Genomic DNA, 11,447 nt, shown 5'->3' on the forward strand with positions numbered 1-11,447 from the left:
AAACTGTTGTTTCTATGGTAGCTGCCAAATCTAGAGGGTTAGTCGTCCGACAAGACACTATTTTTCCCAGAAACAATGGTGCTTTACCATTCCAAACACTGTCCAATCATCAAAATACACCTCCAAAATTTGTGAATGAACTCTTTGAACACCACGATGACTACACATGAGAAGATCACCGTGCATTCTTAAGTCCAAAAGGCATCACGGTATAGTGGACGCATCCCCACTCTGTCGCGAAGGTCGTCTTGCTCCTGTCTTCTGGTGTGATCTTAATTTTATGGTATCCAAAGAACCCATCATTGAATGAATAAGTGTCCTGCCCTCCAACATTATGCAATACTTCATCTGTGAATGGTGTCAAAAGAGGATCATGAATGCAAGCATCATTAAGCTTCCTAATATCTACTCAAATTTGTATCCCTCCCATTTGTTTCTTTTCCTAGACTTCCATTGGGCTCACCCAATCAGACTCCTCCAATGGTTCAATAATACCTTCTTCCAACATCTTATCTAACTCCAAGCAGACCTTTTCTTTATACTTTGGATTAAAGCGATAGGGCCTTTGCTTAATCTGCTTCACGTCTAGCTTTAAGGTAATCTTCATTACGCCTAAGTCCCCTATGATCCCTTTTAGGTCTGAAAACTTTGTAGGGAACAAATCCTGGTACTCACAGAGCAACTCAGCGACCTTATATACTATGGCATCATCCCAGTAGTCCCTAATTTTCACAAATTTCAACTCCGCCTTTGTAGCAATGTTCACTTGTCTAGTTTTCAATGGCGCGGTGATATCTAGATTCTCTATCTGCGGTCCCTAAACTTCACGGTGGCCTTTTTCCTCTGGGATTTTGATGTTCCTTGGATCCTCATCTTCTTCTTCAGTAGTCACATTATAGCACTCCAGCGCATGGTGCAGCTAGGTGCTCCAATCTGGTTTAATCAATTCCAAATGATCCTGCGGTATTTTGAAGATCCCTGCCTTGACCTTGCAGCACCATATCAATACATTTGAACCCATCTTCAAAGTTGAATGTCATAAAAAATCCCTCTCTTAAAATATCCCACTCCACGGTGCCGTGGCGAAGCTTCGTTTCCAAGTACCAACTCATAGGAATGATGTACAAAGTGTGATAGAAAATATGCACCCACTCTGGTTGTGGTTCCATCCCATAATCATTCCTCATTTCACATTTCTCTATTAGCCGAAATTTTGGGCAACCAAACCACAATCTCATCATTCATTTGTACTCGCGTCATTCATCAAAACTATCCTTATGCGTATCTCACCACCTTGCAGACGTAGCACGCAACGCCAAATCCAAGGCTTGAAAGCGATGCTTCTCTGGTACTTCCCTTTCAAATGCATCCAAAAATTTGTCTACTTCAGTTAGACCATCATAATAAGGAAAATTTCTTACCTCCAATGATACATAGCGCAGCGATTTAGTCATCATATTACAACGCAGTGTAGATACTTTGTGCACCCTATTCTACCAATGTTCCAATTCCTCATCTGAATCTGATGTACAAGAACTTTTGCGGTCCCATGCAATTCTTCCATCGACAGTCAGATTAACCCAATATTGGTCTCGCATCATTATTTTATAGATTTGGTCCAAATCATCGTCGCTCTCCTCATAATCATGGACTAGTTCGGTGTAGTGCGGTCCTTCTATAGGGTCCAAAGGTACTACTACACAAAGAGATTTCCTCTCAAATTACGTTGTTCGCTTCTTCAAATTGATGACCCCATTCATATCGATAGCCCAATCAATTCCAAGGAGTGTGGGGTATGGAATTTTTTCATTGAAAATATCTATCGCTTCAAAATCGGCCAATGTGCTTGCATCTTCTATATCTATTGTCACTCCATGAAATATCCCCATAGGAATAACCTTTTGTTGATTTTCCATCCTTAGCTGAATCAGAGACCACTCCAGCACAGGTCTCCCCATCCTTTCTCATGTCCATTTGGGTAAAACATTTGTATCTGACCCCAGATCTATAATAACCTAATCCATTTCATATTCTCCTATTTGCGTGGTGAGCCTGATCTCATGCCTTGTTCTCATCTTATGTTTGCCTATCTTTCTGACTGTGTGGTTCCCTTCAGGAGAAGTTTCCTTACCAGCACACATGTTTATCAGTTCTTGTAATCCTTTCACAACCTTGCTATCGCTCAATGGCTTCATACAAGTCTCCAAAAAGGTGGTAAGCATAGAGGGGTCAACTTCTTCAGATAATTTATCTTGACTTCCTGAGGTAGAGGCCTCAACGAAGATTTTCTTTACTTCCATGAATGTTTCCCTCACATGCTCTAGATCAAATCCAACCTCCTTTTCTAGAGCCTTGCAAACCCACTCACTTTCTTCAAGCTGCTTCCCTTTATCATCACCGGTCATCATCCCACTTCACAACACAATATTCACATTAGGGTCCTCTTTGCGAGGTTTGACCCTCATCATCTGTAAGTTTTGGGTAGGCTGTTGAGGTTGCACCTTCTTTTCCTGCATCTTAGATATCAGTATAGGGAATTCCTCTATCGCGTGGTCAAAATTAGTACAATACTGGCATGGCGAGTGTGTCTGGCTCGTAAATTCTTGCTTGTAGTGTCTTGGCACTCCATAATTATAGCAAATAACTTTCCCCTGACCTCTACTAGGTCCTCCTCCTCCTCGGCCTCGTGCACGCTCCCCCAGCACCTTCATCCAGAGGTCGAGTTTTTGTTTGCATTTGATATGTGGGCATTCTTTTGATCATCAATTCATAACTATGGTAGTTACACTCATCATGGCCCACTTATTTAAAGAAATTGCAAAATAACTATTGCGGTGTCTACACAAATTTTTGCAGCAAGTGGCAATTGTCTGTTACATTTTTTCCTGCTACTTGACAGATAGTGCACCACAGCGTAGGCCCTACGCTTGGTCCTACTGGGGCTTCCTACCTCAGAGGCATGGGCCCTCCTCCTGCCATATAATTCATGAAAATAGGGCAATGATACTGTTGGAAATAATACTTGGGGGGGGGGGGGGGAATTAGTATTATCAGATCAATAATTTTTCATTTCCCAAACAGATTTATGTACACTACTTCTGTTTAGTGAACTAGCATGTACATGCTACTGTGATTAGAGAAACCAACATATACCCAAAGAACTTGTGATTTATTCAATTTATCATGTGTTGATCTTTAACCAATGCATCAATAACTTATTAAACAGCGTAGTAAAAATAGAATAAACCATCACACATAAGAAACACACATGAACACCAAGATTTAAGGTGGAAACCCAATGTGGATGAAAACCACCTACTGTTGTCGTCTCTGTCTTCTTTTAATAATAAGAGAATCTGTTTACAATCTTGTAGTGGTGTTGTTGGGTCCCTATAATACTAGTGATTACCCCATTACTATTGTAGTTATACCCCTTATTTATATTGTTGTGCCCTATTACCCCCATATTGTTATTTCTATGCCCCATAGAATCCCTCTATTGTTATTTTTGTGGCTTTATATTATTATTGTTAGGTCGGCTGGATTATATTGTGACTCCTTAAACTCCTATATATAGAAAGGAGGTTTTGTCATTTGTATCATCCAAGAATTGTTCATTTATGTAATGTAAAGGAGGTTGCCCCTTCGAAGAGGCTGAATTCTAAGGCGTTGATCTATCTTTTCTATCTTTTCTTGAGCTGGTTTCATAACATTTGGTATCAGAGCTTTGGATTCTAGGGTTTCGCTGCTCCAAACAGGTCATCGTGGCATTTTCGCTATAGCTTTTTTTTGTGATGTTTCAGAATTCGCAAAAATAACCCATTTGAGAAGAATTGGCGCTGAACCTTGGGTCCGAATTTCAGAGCTTTTCGCGCGATATTTTTGGAGATATGATCTGAGGAAGTTGGCCTTTTTGCAGACTCCTGAATTACATTCAAAACAGGTGACCTGGGGAAAATCGTCATAACTCTCTCTCTGAGGATCGGATGGAAATTTCGTAAAAAGGTACAGAAAGAGGACGGACTTTAGTTTCTTGTGTGTGTTTTTCAAATTCAAAGGTTGAAACAGTGACTCGTGGCACGTCGTACAATTTCGCTCTACTGAACCAATCTAAAAGCAAGTCACTGTGGGAGATTTCACATAACTCTTCCTTGGAGAATCCAATTTGGCTTAGACTTGTGGCATTGGAAAGAGGACGCAGAAGTCTACTTCAGGTAAAAATTTCAGAACTGGATGATCCGAAATTACAGAGATACATCAGATTCAATATCAGGCTTCTATAAAGTGAAAAAAGGTGTGTAGTTTTTTTTTTTATTTTTGTGTAAGCTTGGTTTAACGGAATTCAAAGGGCATAGTAAAGCATTATTATCAGTAACTGATGCCCCAAGGAAAGAAAATGCAAACACCTAGTAAGGAACCTGAAAGCTCTAGCATGACTCATGAAGAAGAAGAAGAAATGCTACATGATATATCAAAATTACAAGAACAAGTGCAACAAATGTCACACTCACAAAAGCTAACAGAAGCTAAGATAAGTGGCGTGGAATCTAAGATAAAGGGCATTGAAGCTAAGATGGATGATTCAAAGACAGATTTGAAGAGAGACATGGGAGATTTGAAGATAGATTTGAAGACAGATATGGAAGAATTGAAGAAGTTGCTACAAGAAAGGGTCACTAATGGTGAAAAGGTAGTAAAGGAAACTCATGATGAGAACAAAAGAAATGTTAATCATGATACCATAGACGCTAATGTTGGATCGAAGAATCACCATATTCCAAAAATCGATATGAGGAAGTTTGATGGCAAGGATCCCGCCACATGGATATTACAGATGGAGCAATTTTTCGATCTCAATAATGTGCAAAATGCACAAAAGGTACGTATGGAAACTGTATATTTGGAACCAAATCAGTTTGTATGGTATCAATGGCTTTTCTCTCGTAAACAATTTATCACTTGGGCAATTTTTACGGAAGAATTGATAGCACATTATGAAGATACAAAAAGCAACACTTTTTTTAGCCAATTGATAAGTCTCAAACAAAAGGGTTCAGTAATGGAGCACATTGAGGAGTTCCAAAAATTGAACATAAGGGTAAAAGATATTCCAGAGGAGCATAGGATTGATGTGTTCATAGGGTCTTTAAAGGATAATATCCAACATGATGTTCGCCTTTGGGAACCTGATTCATTAGAGAAGGCATTCAGGTTAGCAAGAAAAATGGAAAGCAAAATTATGGCAACCAGGAAGCATACCACTCACAACTATAAAGACGGAAGTGTTGTTGCCCCTAGTCTTCCACAACCTATAAGGTTGACACCACAACAATTGGAAGAAAAAAGAGCAAAAGGGCTTTGTTACAGTTGTGATAGCAAATACACTAAAGGTCATAAGTGTGCTGAGAAGAAATTATTCTACATAGATTGTGAAGAGGAAGAAGAAAAGGAGCAAGAAAGGTCAAAAGAAGAAGATATACTCCAGGAACAAAGCCTAGATGAAGAACAAATAAATCCGACCATATCTTGTAATGCATTGGCGGGAATTACCACTCCTCAAACCATCAAGATAGAAGGACAAATCAAGAAAAAGGTAATAGTGTTGATTGATTCAGGAAGCACCCACAATTTTATTCATTGTAGGGTAGCAAAAGAATTGAATTGCTTCCTATATCCAGCACCAGAGTGTCAAGTGATGATTGCAAATGGAGGAACAATAAATTGCTCTGGAAAGTGCCATAATATCAAGCTATCCATGGGAGAATATGTATTGACTAGCCCAATGCTTTCCATTCCAATGGGAGGTGCTGATGTTGTACTAGGAGTCCAATGGCTACAATCCTTGGGTACAATAGCTTTTAATTTTCAAGAACTTTTCATCAAATTTTCTTCGGAAGGAAAGGAAGTTGAATTAAGGGGTATTGCAGGGAAACCAGGAAAGATAATCAGCTCTAATGGTATGACAAAGCTTCTAAAAAAGGAGCAAAGAGGTGTAATTGCACAATTATGTTCGCTAGATGTTTCCACATTGGAATCATCTATTTCTCCAGATCTCCAAAAAGTCTTGGACAATCATTCCAAGGTATTTGAGACTCCCAAGGGTCTCCCACCTATGCGTGATCATGATCATGCTATTCATCTGATTCCAGGAAGTGTTCCTCCAAACATCAGGCCGTACAGATATCCCTATGTCCAAAAAAGTGAAATTGAACGTATGGTTGCAGAAATGCTAGAGGCTGGTATAATTCAACCGAGTCAAAGTTCTTTCTCAGCTCCAGTAGTATTGGTGCACAAGAAGGATGGATCATGGCGCATGTGTCCAGATTATAGGGAGCTCAACAAGCTCACTATTAAAGATAAGTTCCCCATTCCTGTTATTGATGAATTACTGGATGAATTGCATGGATCAATTTACTTCACCAAGTTGGATCTTCGTTCGGGATATCATCAAATCAGAATGAAGATTGAAGACATTCCGAAAACAGCATTTAGAACTCATGAGGGTCATTATGAATTTTTGGTCATGCCTTTTGGCCTTACCAATGCACCTTCAACATTTCAAGGTTTGATGAATTCAATTTTCAAACCATTCCTTAGAAAATTTGTGTTAGTATTTTTTGATGATATACTAATCTACAACAAGTCTTGGAAGGATCATGTTGAACATGTTGACAGGGTGCTACAACTATTGGAGGAGAAACAATTATATGCAAAAAGATCCAAATGTTTCTTTGGAGTCCAGGAGGTGGAATATTTGGGTCATATTGTATCTCATGAAGGAGTTAAGGTAGACCCTAGCAAAATTAAAGCCATTAAGGAATGGAAAATCCCCACATCCATAAAGCATCTGCGAGGATTTCTTGGGTTGACAGGGTATTATCGCAAGTTTGTTAAGAATTATGGGAGAATAGCAGCACCTCTAACAACATTATTGAAGAAAGATTCATTTTCATGGACTCCGGAAGCAACAAAGGCCTTTGAACATCTTAAAGAGGCAATGTGCCAAGCACCGGTCTTAGCTACACCGGACTTCACAAAAACCTTTATTGTGGAATGTGATGCTTCAGGAAATGGAATTGGTGCTGTTCTAATGCAAGATGAAAGACCCATTGCTTTTGAAAGTCGTCCAATCAAGGGAAAGTTTTTAAGCAAAGCTATTTATGAGAAGGAAATGTTGGCAATACTCCATGCACTTAAGAAATGGCGACCCTACCTAATGGGAAGACACTTCAAGGTAAAAACGGATCATGATAGCCTTAAATACTTTTTAGAACAAAGATTATCCTCTGAAGAGCAACAAAAGTGGGTCACAAAGATGTTGGGTTATGACTTTGAAATCATCTACAAAAAAGGGAAGCAAAATGTGGTGGCAGATGCACTCTCAAGAAAGGATGAGGATGTGGAAGCATTGTTGTGTGCCATTTCTATTATCCAACCAGATTGGATAAACGAAGCAAGGGAGGAATGGAAGAATGACGAAGAAGTGTGGGCACTTATTCGAAAGCTACAACAAGATTCCAGTACTTCTGATACATTTAGCTGACAAAATGATTCGTTATGGTACAAAGATCGCTTATACCTCTGTAAGAATTCCCAGCTAAAACAAAAGATTCTTATGGAATTGCACACTTCTCCCTTAGGAGGGCACTCAGGATTTTTAAAAACTTACCACAGGGTTAAGAAGGAATTTTTTTGGGATGGCCTTAAATCAGATATTCAAAAGTTTGTGGCGGAATGTTTGGTTTGCCAGCAAAATAAAGTTGAAACAATTAAGACACCGGGTCTATTACAACCTTTATCCATTCCAAGCCAACGTTGGGAGGAGGTTTCAATGGATTTTATCACAGGTTTACCCAAGTCTGAGGGAAAGAGTGTCATCATGGTGGTAGTTGACAGACTTACCAAGTATGCACACTTTTGTGCATTATCACATCCATTTAAAGCCAGTACAGTTTCTACTGCATTTATGGAAACAGTTCAAAAGCTACATGGAAACCCAAAGATTATTGTAAGTGACAGAGATCCCATTTTCACTGGAAATTTTTGGACAGAATTATTTTCTTGTCTTGGTACTCAGTTAGCTCATAGCTCATCTTATCATCCTCAATCTGATGGGCAAACTGAGATAGTAAACAAATGTTTGGAAGGATATCTTCGTTGCTTTGTATCTGATAAACAGACACAATGGGTCAAATGGTTGCCTCTGGCTGAATGGTGGTATAACACTTCCTTCCATACAACAACAAAAATGACCCCATTTATGGCACTTTATGGGTATCAACCACCATCCATCACATCATATTTAAGAGAAAATTCTAAGGTTCAGGCAGTGGAACATCACATCGAACATCAACAACAAGTCCTCCAACTCTTAAAGGATAACCTCGTGTTGGCACAAAATAGAATGAAACAACAGGCAGATCAACATCGCAGTGAAAGAAGTTTTGATGTAGGTGATTGGGTATTCCTACGGCTACAACCATATAAGCAAATGTCCCTAAAGCAAGCTAAGAAGGATAATAAATTATCACCAAAGTATTATGGTCCGTACAAGGTGTTGCAAAAGATTGGTACTATGGCATACAAATTGGAGCTTCCTGCAGCTTCTCGATTGCACCCAGTTTTCCATGTTTCATGTTTAAAGAAGGTTATAGGTGACAAGCTCCCAATTCAAACAATATTGCCAGAACTTGACGAGGAAGGAAAAATTATATTGGAACCGGAAGCAGTCACAGAAACAAGAACTCGACAGCTACGAAATCGATCAATTTCAGAGTATCTTATCAAGTGGAAGAACTTATCCGCTGAAGATTCCACATGGGAGGATGAGAATTTTATGCAGAAGTATCCAGAACTACTCAAGCGTTGAGGACAACACTTTTTTGAAGGAGAGGGGCATGTTGGGTCCCTATAATACTAGTGATTACCCCATTACTATTGTAGTTATACCCCTTATTTATATTGTTGTGCCCTATTACCCCCATATTGTTATTCCTATGCCCCATAGAATCCCTCTATTGTTATTTTTGTGGCTTTATATTATTATTGTTAGGTCGGCTGGATTATATTGTGACTCCTTAGACTCCTATATATAGAAAGGAGGTTTTGTCATTTGTATCATCCAAGAATTGTTCATTTATGTAATGTAAAGGAGGTTGCCCCCTCGAAGAGGCTGAATTCTAAGGCGTTGATCTATCTTTTATATCTTTTCTTGAGCTGGTTTCATAACAGGTGCAGACTCATACCAGTATGTAGGCACCCTCCTACAGAAGGCTACAACATTCTCTCATTTTCCAGTTTCTACTGGAAGGGGGCTACAACCCCCTAGCTCTTGTACTAGCCAATTTGTTTACTAGTACATAGGTGTTGGCCTATAGAAGGCTACAACCTTGTCTCTTCCTCCAGGGACCACGTTTCATAAATTTTTAGACTGGATGCTCCTGGTACACAAAAATACACATGCAGGCCTCATTTAATCAACTTTTCATACTGGACCCATCATGACTTTCAAACTGCATCAACCAATAATCAGTTAATTTGAATAGTCAAATCACTGTCACTAGAACACTGTGCTGACCCAGAAACCTGCATTATCATTCAGAACCAGTTGTAACCTCAAAAATCATGCATCAAAGTGTATACACTACTTTACTGAACCCAACTTGCGTGTATACGCTACTTCCTTTAATCAAACTTGCGTATAACTTCAAAACTACTAAAACATAAAACTTTTGAATCAAGTTTGTACCAACCAGCAATAGACTGAGTATCTACTATCAATTTATAGAGATTTACATAGATAGTAGCAGAGATCACCCTTCTCACTTGTACAAGCAATCAATCAGATATCCAACTCCTTATGCATTTAGTTTTACATTTAGATCTAAGAATACTTCATTGACATACAACAATAAAACAACAAAACTAATTAAATAGATCAGTCAGATCTTTAAGAATAGGCCTTTCCTTTGTATACACTACTTGGAAGAGTAGAACCTGCGTGTACACACGCTTTTACCGAGACGAACCAGCATATAGATCTGCAAATATTAACTCATAACTTCACTGCTATTCCAAACTTCAGACAAACCCAGATCATGACATTTAAAGAATAAAACAGGTGTACACAATCAGATCTAGCCCAATCAATATCAGATCACCCAATGATAATTCATTTCAGATCTCATGATCTTGATCCAACATTGAATTCAAAGTGCACAAAATATGTCAGATCAAATCACAAACATAGCCCCTGCAACATAAATTATACTTCATATAGAAGTATTCCTTAGAAACCCTTTTCACTTGCATACTCTGGCCTTATGATCTTCTCCTCCTTATATAGTTTTAGGCCTTTATCAATACCTCAGACCAAAACCACTTAGGACCCATGGTATTCTTGGATGGGATCAAATAGTCATTACTCCGCTCAATATTATGGGCTAATACCATGGTATTGACCCCTGTTATTGTCTCCTCTTGAATTTCACTAATTTTCCAACATATACGTTCTTTTCTTCTTGTGAAAGTGTGTGTATACGTATACGCTCATTTTGTTCTATGAAGCAACATGTATACTGTTTTAACTAAGTGGACCTACGTATACATCTTAAACTACTTTTCACCATCCTTTACCTTCAACTTCTTCATTCTGATTAGTAGACTTTAGTTCCATCTTCATGTTCTTCTGTACCAGTGCCCTATTACATCTGAATGGACCTGTTACATTGTGGGTTGCATTTCATCAAAACTGAACTGAACTATGAGTGAGTTGCCATCAAGGACAACAGTTGTATCATAATTCCAACAATCTCATCCTTTGGAATTGATGTCAACCATGCTGGTGTTGATTACTGAAAGTTGTAGAAACTGTTAGAGATAACAAGCAACACCAAAATACTCTCCCCCTTTGACATCAAGGGCAAAGGGTAGACCAAGCTATTCTCCCCCTTTGATATACATTATGTTGTCCATGCTCCCCCTAAGTACATGCCCAGTCTGTAGAGATATTTTTCAAAAGAATAACATGACTCTATAACTGAACTAAACGAGTATGACCTCCATATGACCAATGATTCATACAGACATCAATCACCCAACCAAGTGGGGACACACCATATTTGACTCATCCACCCAACCAAGTGGGAATATACCAATTTTATACATGACAAAAATACAACAATTATTACATCATCCATCCCATGCAAAGTGGGGATACAAATTACATCATATGTCCAATAGGACTCATTGAAATATAGACCATGACAGAAGAATTCATATCACACCCTATATATTTACATGACTTATGCAACAAATGATATATAAGTATCTGAAGCCATAGCTAAACTCAGCAACCATGATGCCAACAATGCAGAATGTGTGTGAAGGCTAATTCTCCCCCTAAACCTCTTCTACCTGTGCATCGTCAACAAGTCATTCATCAAGGC

Source organism: Pinus tabuliformis, chromosome 9, assembly GCF_031772625.1.
Source record: "Pinus tabuliformis cultivar Carrire ecotype Pingquan chromosome 9, CPIR1, whole genome shotgun sequence".
Taxonomy (NCBI): domain Eukaryota; kingdom Viridiplantae; phylum Streptophyta; class Pinopsida; order Pinales; family Pinaceae; genus Pinus; species Pinus tabuliformis.